At 40.9% G+C, this 15,544-nt stretch overlaps 1 protein-coding gene across 3 annotated transcripts in view; it reads left to right on the top strand.

Moving 5' to 3' along the window:
- Positions 1–8,220: 8,220 nt before the first annotated feature.
- Positions 8,221–15,544, top strand: part of LOC137464279 (transcription factor RFX3-like) — a 178,500-nt gene continuing 171,176 nt past the window's right edge. For 2 of the 3 annotated variants that reach the window (XM_068175567.1, XM_068175568.1), the window contains exon 1: positions 8,221–8,470. The gene's annotated coding sequence lies outside the window, so the exon portion shown is untranslated. The remainder of the gene's footprint in view (positions 8,471–15,544) is intronic. The other variant, XM_068175566.1, reaches the window with a different exon arrangement.

The following is a 15,544-nucleotide window of genomic DNA, read 5'->3' as shown; positions in this document are numbered from 1 at the left end:
TTAAGTGAATAGCCCATACAAGGATTGAACCTGCGACCTTGGTGTTATTTGCATCATGCTCTAACCAAACTAAAATATTTAAAGGAAAGTTCTTTTTTTTTTTTTTTTTTTTTTAACAAATAAACTTGAAATCTGGCCATCCAGTGGAAGGGAGGGTCTGATTATTCTCAGCTTCTTCCCCCGGGGTGACCACTCCCCTTCACCACTTCATGCTGCTGCCCCTGCTGCCTTTAACGCCGAAGTTCCAGGAGCAGGGTGGGAATAATGTAGGATAGCACTGAAACTGTAACCTTACCCATACCTTGTGCCTGAGCTGTTGTCATTAAGGGCTTGTTAAGTATTTTTTAAGGATCCCTAGAAAGGTTCTAGCTCCTTAGGGGAAAAAAGAGTAAAAAATCATATTTCTCCTTGGATCAGGAACTTATCTGAACATCCTTGAACAAACATATAGGATGTCTTGTGCCACTTACAATCATAGTGGCTGATCCTGAGTTGTCCTGTCCAGACACCCCTTGTTTACAAGCAGGATGGTATGCACTTGTGTAATGACAGTAGCCATGAGCGATTTACACTGCCACTAGGTACATTAAGTGATATTTGTTCCCCTACAATTCACCAAATTCTTCTGCAATACTCAATTCCACTACCTGGTTCCATCGGGATTAAATTTCTGTAAGTTGAGGCTATTCCTTTGGAACTGTGCATTTCACTTTTCTACCTGATTCTTCACAAATTTCCAAGTTCAAATTCTAGAGAGCTCAGCCTTAGTCTGATTGTCTCAGATTTCCTCCTGCTTTATATAAAATATCATTGTTGATTTGGTAGGTGAAAGTGATTTCTTACAGGGAGTCTTGTACATACTCTGGTAAGCATCTCCTTTCATCCCCAAACTACAAATTCCAGTCACTGCAGTTTGAGCTATTTATATCTTCTAATGCTCCTTCCCCCCCCCCCCCCCCCCCCATCCAATTATTCCAATTAACCAAAGAATTTAGTAGCAGAGGTCTTGTTTTGGTGCCTGCATAACGCTCTAGAAGGTTGGTTACAAATTTATCGCTATAGGCACATTAACAAAGGCTCACCCCTCCATCACATAAGAATTACACATATAATCTTCGGAATGCTCACAATTTGACCATATCCTTATGTTAGGAGTGGCTACCTCGTCTAACAGCTGCTGCCCAGAACTCCTGCCCAGCCACTGGAGCCCAGTTCTGTTTGTCCCAGGGACTCCGGGGTCTCTTCCCAGGCTGAGGGAAATGGTTGCCACTTTCCCATTTGCAGGTTCAACTGGTAACAAAGCTGAGCTTGTATCCCAGAGATCCCCCACCCACATACAGAACACACAGAGGACATACACGGGACACTGACATGGCCAGTTACACAGACTGCCACAGATAAGTCACTGCCTTCAACAGCACCTACATATAGGATTTGCATAAAACAAACATAGGCAAGTCCCCTTCCTCCTCTTTGACTGGTAGAAATTGAAGGTCAGTAGTGAAGGCACACACACGATACTGTCTAGATTGACAAGCACATGAACATTAGTGGATCCCATGAGTACCAGCACCAACCTTTCTGTCCTTTCTGTACACCTGACTATATTCCAGGCCCTCTTACGTGTTTCATGGGTCTTTTATTTGTCATCTTGTCACCAAATATGCACATACTCATCCCACAGGCATTCCATATTTAAGTCATACTCCAACAGACATTTCTAAGATTTTACCTTTTCCGGCAAAAGCCACATTCTGTTTTGGTAGTTGCCAGAGTTTTTTCACTTTTCTTTGTTTTTAGCTGTTCAATTTTTTTTTTCTTCCTGAGAGTCTCCTAACCCTCTGGAAAGGGACTCTGTCTCTCCTTCTGGAGGCCTCTTCATACCAATTAAAAAATACATCCCACATTAAGTGGACTATTTCATCTAAGTTAAGGCACCTTCAAGAGTGAATTGTTTTGAGGGTTTTTTTTTTTTTTTGTCCCCAAATCCCAATTATTTAAGTACCTGCAGGCTTTAGGAGAGAACTGCATTTACATATAGTACTCTGGAGTTCTCTTTGAGGGCAGTGAAACTTCCTTTGATTGTCCAATTCCCATTTTCACTTATTCAGAGGAAACAAAGGAAAGTCAGACGGATTTATGTGGCTTGGATCCTCAGTGAGGGAGTGCAAATCTAGTCCTTTCCACGGCAAAGAGGAATAAGATAAAAGGTTTGGGCATCCTGGAGAAGACAGAGCTTTGGCTTAATCCCCTCACAGCAATCAACCATGTTTTTCTTCTCAGGAGCCTACAGATGACCATTGCCCAAAGTCCCAGTAAGGATTTCAAAAGGTCCTGTACCTTCTGAGTGGCACCAAGGAGTTTTGGCAGGGAGCAGACGGTGGTCCTCCCAGGTGAAGCATGATATGTGAATCTGACTTATGGCTTCAAATTTGTCATGGAAAAAATGGAATACAATTTACATCAGATCAGAACAGAAGCTATTGGAGAGAGCACAGAACAACAGACAAACAGTTTCTGCTGATGTGAACTCTGTCTATGTAAAGTGGATACAAGCTTTTATACACTTAAAGATGCTGTGCCAAAGACAGATAATGTAATGCGAGTTATTAATATCTGTCACATACATAAGACCACAGAACTGCTCAAGGCTGGTTTAGAATCTGCTTTCTTTAGCACAGAGACTGATCATGAAGGTTACACAATGATTATTGTTTCAGGAGACAGGGTGGGAGTTCAGTCAAGAGACCCATGAGACAGGATGAGAATTGACTCGAGGCCTAGCCAGGCCTTAGCATTTCTACTTCCACAATAGAAATTAGTAATTGTAAAATTCAGAAAAAAGGATGATCTCTTAAAAAATTGAGAAGAGACATACCTTCTTTGAGAATGATGCAAAAATATTTTGAGAGAAAAATCCATATATTTGGAATTATTTGAAGTAGAATTTCCTATTCTTATTTTCATTTTTATTAGTCCTATTAAGCCCCAATGGATCTAAGTGGAAAGATATCTGTGCAAATTAACTACATAGAAGAAAATATTACAACTTTAAACTGATTTGATAATTTCCTTGTAACACTGGCAGCTACAACCCTCCTACCTATATAACAGCTGATTATATATTCATAAGCTGAAGATGTTTCTAAAACATTCTACAAATATGTAGAGGTGGGGAAAGAACTTAAGCCATTTCATTTTATTTGTGCCAAGGCCTGAAACAGGTTTGATTTTTTCTTTCAAAGATAGGCACATTAAGTTCCTTCCTTTGAGAACACAAATTGACAGCCCAGTCAACTGAGATAAAGACCCAAATTTAAGGCTCATACCACAGCTTATCCTGTTATTCTTTCCAAACAAGTAAGCATACAAATATTGCTTGACAGAACAGATAAGAGTACAGTATCAAGAAGAAACAGCGTTCAAGTCACAGAATGGTTGAGGTTGGAAGAGACCTGTTGAGATCATCTAAGTCTAACTTCCCTGCTCAAGCAGGGCCACCTAGACCTGGCTGACCAGGACCATGATATCTCCAAGGCAACCACTCTGGCCAACTTGTTTGAGCGCTCAGTCGCCTTCATAGTAATAAAGTGCTTCCTGATGTCAATACTTTCTTAACCATCATGGGTAGGATGGTTCTAAAACATTACTGTGGACTTACAGTGTTCTGGCAACAGTTTTTATGAGATAAAAATTATTTGGTGGCCAACCTTTAGAAATTAATTAAGATTATTCTGTCTTGCTTTTAGCAGCAATTATCCTGAGAACCCTTTCAACCTTAGATACGATGACTTGCATTTTGTAGCCCTCTATGTGGATACTGAACAAATGCCTGTTAAACTAGTGCAGTCTGATTTTGAGAATGGCTGCTACGTGAGAGAATACATACAGCTCATTCAGATAGTCAACAGCCATTTGGAAGACCATTTCCTGATGGCTGACATAAGGATCATTGACTTCAATTCCCTGCTCCTCACAGGAATACCTAAAACTAAATCATATGACTAAGAGCATCCAGAAGCTCCTTGAACTCTGACAGGCTTGGTGCCATGATCACTTCTAGTGACAGACCACCCTCTCAGTGAAGAACCTTTTCCTAATGTCCAATCTGAACTTCCCCTGATGCAGCTTCATAACATTTCCACCATAGAATCATAGAGTTGTTAAGGTTGGAAAAGACCTCTAAGATTGAGTCCAACTGTCAACTGAGCACCACCATCATGTTCACCATTAAACCATGTCCTCAGGTGCCATATCCATATGTTTTTTGAACACTTCCAGGGATGGTGACTTCACTTCCCTGAAAAGTCTGTTCCAATGCTTTACAATCCTTTCTGAGAAAAAAAAAAAATCCAAATCCTAATATCGAATCTAAACCTTCCCTGACACAATTTGAGGCCATTTCCTCTCATCCTGTTACTTGTTACCTGGGAGAAGAGACTGACCCCCACCTCACTACAACTTCCTTTCAGGGAGTGGTAGAGAGCAATAAGGTCTCCCCTCAGACTCCTTTTCTCTAGGCTAAACAACTCCAGTTCCTTCAGCTGCTCCTCATAAGTCTTGTGCTCCAGCCACTTCACCAGCTTTCTTGCTCTTCTCTGGACTTGCTCCATCAGCACCTCTCCCTTTGCTGCCCCTCTTGAGGAGATTGCAGACTGTAATGAAGTCTCCCTTCAGCTTCTTTCTCTTCTCTTCTCTTCTCTTCTCTTCTCTTCTCTTCTCTTCTCTTCTCTTCTCTTCTCTTCTCTTCTCTTCTCTTCTCTTCTCTTCTCTTCTCTTCTCCTCTCCTCTCCTCTCCTCTCCTCTCCTCTCCTCTCCTCTCCTCTCCTCTCCTCTCCTAACTGAACAAGCCAAGTGGCCTCAACTGCTCCTCATAAGTCTTGCCCTTGCGATCTTTCACCATATCAGTCCCCTGCCTGTTGTTCTGGTTTTTTGAGAGTTTTAAAGTTATTCTAAAATTTCCTATGCCTTCTGATATTTACATATTTCAACTAAATTTTCTCACGCATGTTCATGTAAATAATGATTGTTTTACATTCTTCTTTGTAAGTAGAGAGAATTGATAGACTGTTAGTTTGACCAGTATAGTTGGAGAGGTGGTAGTTTCACCCTCCAATCCACTGTCACTTTTACTATTGTATATATAGTAGAGTCAGAAAATAAAGTTTGCTTTTTTAAGTTCTTTTTCTTTCCTTTTACATTTAGCCTACTTCTGTGAGTTATTTCATGTCACAGTGTAACACCTGCCTCTGGATACACTCTAATAATTTTATGTCCTTATGTTAAAGTGCCCAAAACTGCACACAGTACTTGAGGTGGTGCTCCACCAGTGCAGAGTGGGACAATCACATGCCTCGACCAGCTGGTGATACTGTGCCTGATGCACCCCAGGACACAATTATCCCTTTTGGTTTCTAGGGCACACTGCTGACTTATATTCAACTTGACATCAAACTGAACCCTCAGATCCCTTTCCATGGTGCTGCTCTCCAGCCTCTTGTTTGTACGTATAGCATCCAGACCCCCACAGTTTCTACATATAACCAAGATTACCCTGTTCCAGGTGCAGAATCTGGCACTTGCTCTTATTAAATTCCATAGAGTTGGTGATTGCCCAGCTCTCTAGTCTATCCAGATCTCTCTGTAATGCCTCTCTACCCTCAAGGGAATCCACCAACTCCTCCTAATTTAGTATCATCATCCAACTTACTTAACGTACATTTGATTCCTGTGTATTGCGGGTAAACCAGGACTCCTGAACAACTGACCAATATGATCAAGCAGAAGCCATTTATTGTTTACATTACACACACTTTTATAGATTCTACAAACTACTAAGATCACACTTCTTGATTGGTGCCTTTGTCTTGTTCCCTTGTTCTCTGCCTCAGTTTCTCAGCATCCGTGATTGGTTACCGTGCAGGTGTTCTACAGTCCTCTGTTATCTAGTTCTTGTGATCCTGGTATGCAGTCTCTCAGCTTTTTTGTTCTTATTTTAGCACAGCTTATGTCTTAGCAACCTTGGTGAATTCCACAGTGCCCTGAGATATCGTGGCCTGGGGCCCCGGGGGTCTGTCTGGCCCCCCAGGCAGCTGCTGCCGTAGGTGTCCCGGATAGCGCTGTGCGGATGAGACACAACCTCTCTGGGTCCCTCGGGCTAGCTCCCAGCCGCAAGCAACCTAAGCGAGCACTATTGAGTGATTTCAGCTCTGTGAGTTCAGCTCTTAGTGATTTCAGTTCTGAGCTCACAAAGGTGCCTCGGCAGATGCAGGGATTGAGAGAGGAGAAGCCTGTGTAGAGTTTCGCAGTGGTGTCTTTATTATCAGGGTCCTGCAAAGGGTTCCAGTGACAGCTCTTCCACTGAACTGGGCAGAGATGGGGGTTTAAGTAGGCTGCTGGGGTGTTGGAAATTATCCAATGGCCAGGGTTGAGGAGAATACGACCTATAGCCTTACAGAGAGATAACAAGGGTCCGAGGACGGAAGAGGGGCTACTTTGGTCCACTCATCATGACTCTGCATTTCTTGTCTTAGGTGGGTAACTGCCAGGGAGGCCTTGCAGGGCCTCTGACTGCTACAACGAGAAAATTCTGATAAGAACAGTTACAGACGGTATGGCTGGTGCACACTGCGGCCTAAGTTGTTCAGATACATTGCTACACCTGTGCCCAGATAATTTATAAAAACATCAAAGTGTACTGGCCCTAAAATTGAGCCCTGGGGAACCCTACTGGTGACTGGCCACCAGCCCAATGTAACCCCATTTACTATAACTATTTGAACCCAACCTGTCAGCCAGTTGTTCACCTGATGTATTATGGACTTGTCCAGCTGTATGCTGGACATTTTGTCCAGAAGAATACTGAGACACAGTATCAAAAGCTTTGCCAAAATAATAAAAAAAACCCCACCCACATCTACTGGTTTCCCTTGGTCAATTAGATGTGCAACCTTGTCATAAATGGAAATTAGGTTAGTTAAACAGGATTTTCCCCTCATGAGCCCATGCTGGCTATGACCAATATATGCATTACAGCCAAATATTACTGGTTATGTAGATGGTATAATGGGCTGCATACAACAGTAATTTTATAGGTTACAAAATGTGTAAAAGAGCTGCAGGTTTGCATGTATTTGGGTTACAGGGATATATGGAACCATAGTGACCATTAGATGTGGATGCATTGCAGAAAAATAGCTATGGTGCTGTGTAAATTCTCACATTGTGTATTGACTCCAGTATGCAACATCTCTTATATCCCTTAATCAAGCAGTAATGCTCAATATCTTGTAGCCCCATGACTACAAGGTGCAGAGAATCATTGGTGATATGAGAGATTAAGGGTAAACAGGATGAGGAAGGGAATTTAAAGAGCATTGCCCTGGTGGCAGCATGCAGAATGAAGTGTGTTCAGGGAAGGATTAAAAGTGAAGCAGGTTGCATTCTAAGGAAAGACATGGGGAAGGGTAGGGGTCTATGAGAAACATTGCTGAAGGGAAAGGTTGGCACAAGGCAGCTGGTAATGCACATACTGGTTGTGCATGTGCTGAGTCCAGCAGGCCAAGTGTATACAGCACTTAAAGAAAATGTTCAGCTTTGGCAATGAGGGCAGTACAGCTGCTGCCACAGCCTCACCTACTTTAGATGGCAGCAGTCAACAAATACCCCGTCCAGCAGCATCTCTTCACTGTTACTTTCTGATGGGAAAAGAAATAGAGATGGTGATAAGCTGTTAGGACAAAACATAACTTCCTGTTAACTCTAAACTGCTTCCAAGTAGCAGGAAGCAAACAGGGTGGAAAAGCAAAACAAATCACTGAACAGAGATGCCTGCACAAAACCCTCTTCATTTTAGTTGCTAATCGGATGTGATGTCAGGATGTCGGTGAGCATGATCCACGCGGGAGACAGATATGCTGATATAACCACACCCTCTCTTCCCTCCTTCTCCCTCCCACTCATGTTTTGGCCTGGCAGTTGCTATCCATTTGAACTATCAGCCACCACTATAGGTTCCCTCCTTGCCCACTCCGATGTAGCATGATCTTACATCCATGGATAGTCCATTATCATACTAGTGCCACTTTGCTTGTTGGGGATAGAATGCGCCCTCGCACGCCCTTAGTGAGGTAGGGGTTTTAATACGTTCCTACCAACCTTCTTTTCTTTCCTCCTTGAGGAAACAGATCCTCCTCCCCTCCGGCCCTAAAAGCTGTCCGTCATACGGGAAGCCCTGCCTCTTCCGGGTCTCTTCGGCTGGGCCACTGCTTCCTTCTCTCTTGCTTGCTCTCTCTCTTTTGTGAGTTATAGCAACTGTTGCCTTGTGAATCAAGCGCCATAGTCACCGTAGTCCTGGTGACTGTTACTCATCAACAACATCTGCTCTTCCACTGCTTTCTATTTGCTTCCTAATCATCACATACAACAGCCACCACCAGCAAGAACAACAACACAGCTTTCCACGATTCAGGTGAATGTAACTGTTCTGTATAGACTTGCAAATCTGCCTTTCTATCGCTTTCTTCTCCCCTCTGCCTCCACCCCAGCTTTTACCTCCTCCCTCCTTGCAGCATCCAGGCTGGGAGTGCTGCATTGGGCTTCGCTATTGATTTGGGGGGGAGGGCGGGGGCGGGGAGGAGTGAGAGAGAAAAGCCTCGAGCGCTTTCTCTTCCTCAGCCTTTCTTCCTTCCCAATTCATGATCTAGGAAGCGACATCATTTCCGAAGGGGAAAAATTATGTAAATTGCCCTGTGGTTGTTTATTATGAAGGGTATTTATCTTTATTTTTTAAAATTATTATTAGAAGTTATCTGACACGTTGCAGTACTTGTAATGTTACAAAGTATCTTGTACATCAATAGGGAAAGGCCTATGTTACCTGTAGTACACATTAGAGATCCTTTAAAATTATCTTGAGGGTGTGATTAGTAGTTACTAGTAGAGGTTAAAGGGCTAACTTGTACTATGTAAGATTCTTCAGTGCAATTAATTGTCATGTCTGGGTGCAAGTGTAATTTAATTTTTTAATTTCATTTTATGGCTGTACCTCTGAATTCCTAACATTCTCTTCTCATCAACTAACACATTCATTTTATTTTAAAAACATATTTGTTCTACATGGAATGTTTGATGGTATTATTTTTTAATGCACTGATTCAGAGCCTTTTTGAATTCTTCAGCTTCTTCAGTAGAATTTAACCTGCTAGTATAGAAACATCTAAATTTTCAGTAAACTCAAAGGAGCTGTGCATATTTAGAGCACACAATGCTGTGTGTTTGTCTTACTTTCTTAGAAACATATTTGTTTCTGAAGAGCTAAAGAAATGTTGAATGTATAGCTTGAAAGGAATAAGAGCCATCTACCTGGCTGTGCCTTCTTAATTAACGTGGCCCTAACATGCCATGTTGTTGATCTATATGGTTTCTTGTCATTCAGTTTCTGTATCAAGTTGTATTATCTCAGTAGATGATTTAAAATAATTTCATAGTCTATCAACCCTAGCTTATACTGTGTTGGGAAGTGTACCTCTTCTTACAAAAAATGTACATGCTGTCTTTCTTATGAGCATAGCATCTTTTTGCTGTCTAATATAAGTTCTATGTGGAAAAATGAGAGAACATATCTACTATGGGTTTTAACCTATTTTTAAATTACTTTAAAAGGAGAAAAACATGGATACCATGTAACTATCTAGTTTTTCACAACCCCTTAGCCACATAAATCCCATATGTATTTCCTCTATCATTGCATTACTTGAATTTACTCTTTCTCTTTTAGTGCCACGATGAAATGTTTAATTGCCTCTTACACCCATATTTACATGGCACAAAATTAGGATATTTTTATCTTCAGTGATTCTGTTTTGTTTTATCACATTATGAATACTTTTGAATTAAACCTAATTTTGAGCTAACTGTAAAGTAATATTGTATCAAGAAAATAATGATTCATTTTTTAGAATTGCTGTTTACTAACATGCAGATACAAGCCCATGAAATGGAAGACAAAAGGCTGTATTTTTAAAGGGATATTTGAAATACAGATAATGGAGGAAGCTAAAGAACAGCCTTGGAAAATTTTCCTAGAATTGTAAAATGATTTCGGTTGGAAAGGACCTTAAAGATTATCTAGTTCCAACCCCACTGCCATGGGCAGGGACACCTTCCAATGGACCAGCTTACTCAGAGCCCCATCCAGCCTGGCCTTGAACACATCCAGGGACGAGGGCATCTGCAACTTCCTGGGCAACCTGTTCCAGTATCTCACCACCCTCACAGCAAATAATTTCTTCATAATATCCAATCTGAATTGTCCCTCTTTCAGCTTAACGCCATTGCCCCTTGTCCTATTACTACATGTCCTTGTAAAAAGTCCCTCTCCAGCATTTCTGTAGCCCCCCTTTAGGTACTGGAAGGGGCTATAAGGTCTCCCCAAAGCCTTCTCTTCTCCAGGCTGAACAAGCCCCAACCGTCTCAGTCTGTTTTCATAGGAGAGGTGCTCTAGCTCTCTGGTCATCTTTGTGGCCTCCTGGACTTGTTCCAACAGATCCACATCTTTCTTGTGCTGGGGGCCCCAGAGCTGGATGCACAACTTAAGGTGGGGTCTCACCAAAGCAGAATAGAGGGGGAAAATCACCTCCCTCACCCTGCTGACCGCACCTCTTTTTGATGAAGCCTAGGACACAATTGCCTTTCTGGGCTGCAAGCACACATTGCTGAAACATATTGAGACTCTCATCCACCAACAGCCCCAAATCCCTTTCCCCAGGGCTGCATTTAATCCATTCTCTGCCCAGACTGCACTTGCATTTGGGAGTGCCTCGACCCAGGTGCAGGATCTTGCACTTGGCCTTGTTGAATTTCATGAGGTTTGCACAGACCCACCTTTCAAACCTGTCAAGGTCCCTCTGGATGGCATCCTGTCCCTTCAGCATGTCAACTGCACCACACAGCTTGGTGTCATTGGCAAACTTGCTGAGTCCCACTCAGTCCCACTGTCCATGTTGCTGACAAAGATGTTAAAGAGCACCAGTCCCAATACAGACCCCTGAGGAATGCCACTTGTCACTTCTTTCCACTTGGACATTGAGCCACTGACTGCAACTGAGTATAACCATCCAGCCAATTCCTTTTCCACCAAGTGGTCCATCAATCAAATTCATGTCTCTCTAGTTCCCTTGTCCACCATTTTGTTGATTTTGTTTCTAGATGAGTTAAACTAAATACCAGTTTTAAAAACTTTTTTGGGTCAGCATTTTTTTTGCTCTTGCAATTTATGTTTTAGTCCTACTTTGCTTTTTTATTATTGCTGATAATTTTTTATGTTATTGTACATATTATAATTCTGTTTTCTCTATCTGCTGTTGCTGGGTTTCATTTCTTCAATATGGTTCCTTTTTGCAGAATTGTTTCCTATCCACTATTCTTTCCTTTTCCTTGTTAGATGTTTCACTTCCACGTGGTTTAATGTTTCAGTTTACTTGAGGTAGGGGGGTGTGTCAAGGCTGGGAAATAATGTATATTAGACATTTCTAAGTATATCCATCTGAGCTGCAGAGATAGCCTGCAGTTGCTCTTTTATTAATCTGTTTTCTTTTGAGGTGTAAATGTTACCTGCTTCATCTCAATATACACAGAATTGACATTTAAAATTTATTTTGAAGAAGACTCCTTCAGCCAATTGCAAATGACTAGAAAGAACACTTATTCAGCCATTCAGGATCTATTTTTCACACCAGAAACCTGAAGATTAGTTAAAACATCTTCAAACATATTGTGAAAATAATAATATTGAGGAATTTGCCTTTTTGTCAAGTTGGAGAATGAGGAATTTTTTAAATTATTTTTTTAGATAATATAGAAGTGTGCTTGGTTGATATCTGCTTAGGTTTCTGCAGAACATATTAAAGCCTCGTTCCTTTGTGATATAGTACTGCTTCTGTGTCTGGCTTGACATCTCTTGGTGTAATAACCCTTTACAACATTAAATTTACCACTTAAAAATCAGGGATTTACTGGGACTTAGTATTGGAGTAGCTGTTTTCAGGGGGGTTTTAGTATCTATCTTAATATATATATGTATATAATATACTTGTGTCTATGTATACATTTAAATACAGGTGATTGAGGTGTTGTTTTTTTTTTTTTTTTAAATATGCCCTGTTCTTGGAATTGCAGAGAAGGTAATTTTCTTGAAGGTTCTGGGTGTTTGAAACTATGCCAGCTGGAAAAATAATAAATTTAGTAAAGATACAACAAAATGAAAGCATATTTATGTTGGAAAATGTTCAAGAGACTTAAGTGTAGATGGCAATTTTTTTTTTCATTTTGGGCAGATATTTATCATGTATACATGAAACAGCTGTTTAGAGAGATTGAGCATATGAACGTCTACATGTGTGTCAAAGCCTGGTCTATGTACTTGCATCAAGTACTTAAAAGTTTGATGCTGAGAAGTGAGGGTGGGAAAAGAAATTTGAATGGAAAAGACTAAAGGGAACATTGAACTTAGTATGTACTGTAGAAACATCTCACAGATGAGGGAGATACTCCATAATAGTGAAGGGGGAAATGTTGGTTTAATCTTGGTAGGGTCTGATTCTGGTTGAATTTCTTCATGTGAAGAATACTTATTTAACCAAGCTGTCTCACCAAACTTAACAGATTGATGCTCTATCCTATTCTTATATAAACAAACCTATATGTCTGCAGAAGTTTAGTTGCATTCAAGAGACTGTCTTATGGTACTAATAAAATATTACTTATGGAACAATTGAAGTTGGACAGCATTGCAACTGCTCTTTGCTAAGTCCCTCCTATCTCTAGTGTATCCTTGAGCAACACAGAAGGAAACACTTGCTCTTAGTAGGAACTAGATCTAGAAAAAAACAAGACTGTAAAGTGGAGTTCAGATGATCATTTGCTAGTTTTTAAGTGCAGCTATTTTTACAGTATAAATAGCTAGATGTCTTTAACTGTAGCTGTGTAGATAAAATATTTTAGACTGATTTCTAAGCTGTTTTCCCTCACTTTTGAGATCACAATCAATAGGATAGCTTTCAATTTTGCAGTGATCTGTCCTTGAAAGTAATTATAAGTAGTGAATACTGTACTTATGTCTCTATAGTAATCTTTTTGTCTGTGTTGAGGAAAATAGGTGCTTGATTCAGGATTCTGACTTTCCTCTGTGTTCTTTACAAGGCTAAATCCTAAAAGTGCAGGAGATCATGGAATCATCATGGTTTGTGTTGGAAGGGACCGGACCTTAAAGATCATCCAGTTCCAACCACCCTGCCATGGGCAGGGACACCATCCACTACACCAGGTTGCTCAGGGCTCCATCCAACCTGGCCTTGAACACATCTGGATATGGGGTGTCCACAGTTTCTCTGGGCAACCTGTTCCAGTGCCTAACTAGCCTGATGAAGTAGCTTTTCTTTATGGTTTGCTTTATAAGCCCACTAGGCAAAAAAAAAAGAAAAAGTTTGGCTTTGAGGTTTAACAAGTCCAAGTGCTGGGTCTTGCACTTTGGCCACAACAACCCCCTGCATTGCTACAGACTGGGGACAGTGTGGCTGGACAGTGCCCAGGCAGAAAGGGACCTGGGGGTACTGGTTGACAGCCAACTGAACATGAGCCAGCAGTGTGCCCTGGTGGCCAAGAGGGCCAATGGCATCCTGACCTGTATCAGGAATAGTGTGGCCAGCAGGACCAGGAAAGTCATTCTTCCCCTGTAATTGACACTGGTGTGGTCATACCTTGAGTACTGTGTCCACATTGGGCCCCTCAATTTAGGAAGGATGTTGAGATGCTTAAATGCATCCAGAGAAGGGCAACAAGGCTGGTGAAGGGTCTGGAACACAAGCCCTATGAGAAGCGGCTGAGGGAGTTGGGGTTGTTTAGCCTGAAAAAAAAGAGGCTCAGGGGAAACCTTATCACTCTCTACAACTAGCTGAAAGGAGGTTATATTCAGGTGGGAATTGGTCTCTTCTCCAAGGCAACCACTGACAGAACGAGAGGACACAGTGTTAAGCTGCTCCAGGGGAAGTTTAGGCTGGACATTAGGAAAAACTTCTTCACTGAAAGATTGATTGGGCACTGGAATGGGCTGCCCAGAGAGGTAGTGGAGTCACCATCCCTGGAGGTGTTTAAAAAACAACTTAATGTGGTACTCAGTGCCATGGTTGTTTAGTTGATAAGGTGGTGTTAAGTCATAGTTTGGACTTCATGATCTCAGAGGTATTTTCCAACCTAGTTAATTCTGTGATTCTGTGATTTGCTTTAGAAAAAATACTGAAAGCTTATGAATTATGGAGAAGAAACAAAATACCAGTTACAAAAGCAGTTGTCATTCATGAATGCTCTCTTAGGAAGAAATTTTCTCCCCCCCCTTCCCCCCGACTTCTTGTTTTCAAAGGAGTCTTCATTTTGTTATTCTTTTTTGAGGTCCCTGTAGAAAACCTTGACCAAGTAGTATTAAATGTTTTGAGATGCACAAACTGGGTGTTGTATAGACTAGTTATCTCATCCTTTTGATAACTTTCAAGGCATGCTTTTATTCTTGTGTTCCTAAAGAAATAATTTCTGTGATAGTGCCCTCTATCTCATTTGAAAGGGGTAGAGGTTTCAAAAACACAGATTTCATCAGAATAATTATCTGGGGAAAGGTAAGACTAAATTTATACTACTATCGAAGAAAATGCAGTCAGTTTTCAGGTTTTATATATTTCATTTGGCAATAAACATCTGGCTAGTCAGCAAACATCCACACCTTATACACTCTGTTGTAATATGGATACAAATGAAGAGCAAAAGGCATAGGTCAGATTTCCTATTTCCTATAGATGTCATCAATCATGCTACTTCTGAACAATTTGTAGGAGAAAAGCCATATTGTTAACTTCTTAGCCATTTCTTCACCCTACTTCAGTGGATTTGCAAAAATATTATTGAAAACACTTATCCTGTAGAGGTATTTTTAGGTATGTAATTTGGCCTGCAGAATCTTCAAGATTAAAAATAATGAATAAAACGAGAAAAACAGTTTGACAAAAACAACTTGGAGTCAATATGAAGCTTTTATTGATGAGTGTGATGTCATGGTATAGAATATTATTTTGATCAATTGGGATCATCTGTCCCAGATGTGTCCCATCCCAACTCCTTGAACATTCCCAGTCTACTTGTTGGCATGGCAGTATGAGAAACAGAAAAGACCTTGGTTCTGCATAAGCACTTTTCATCAATAGCTGAAACATGGATGTGTTATCAACACTCTTTTAAATCACAAATCCAAAACACAGAACCATACAATCTACTGTGAAGAAACTTAATTCTATCCCAGTCAAAACCCAGTGCAATTGTAAAATCTGTTAGTGTAAGCTTTTAATAAAAGAGTTGTGTTAGTGTGTGGTGGCTATTTGAGAAGACTTTTAAGCTCTTTAAGCAAATTTGTCAGAAATGCATAAGGAGGGTTATAGATTTAATAGTGCTTCTTAACCTGAAAGCACCACATACCTTTTAGGTTGCACAGCAACTGACTCCT

The sequence above is a fragment of the Anomalospiza imberbis genome, chromosome W, assembly GCF_031753505.1.
Source record: "Anomalospiza imberbis isolate Cuckoo-Finch-1a 21T00152 chromosome W, ASM3175350v1, whole genome shotgun sequence".
Classification (NCBI taxonomy): domain Eukaryota; kingdom Metazoa; phylum Chordata; class Aves; order Passeriformes; family Viduidae; genus Anomalospiza; species Anomalospiza imberbis.
Note: the sequence above shows the minus strand (reverse complement) of the source record. Positions and strands in the feature narration are given on the sequence as shown.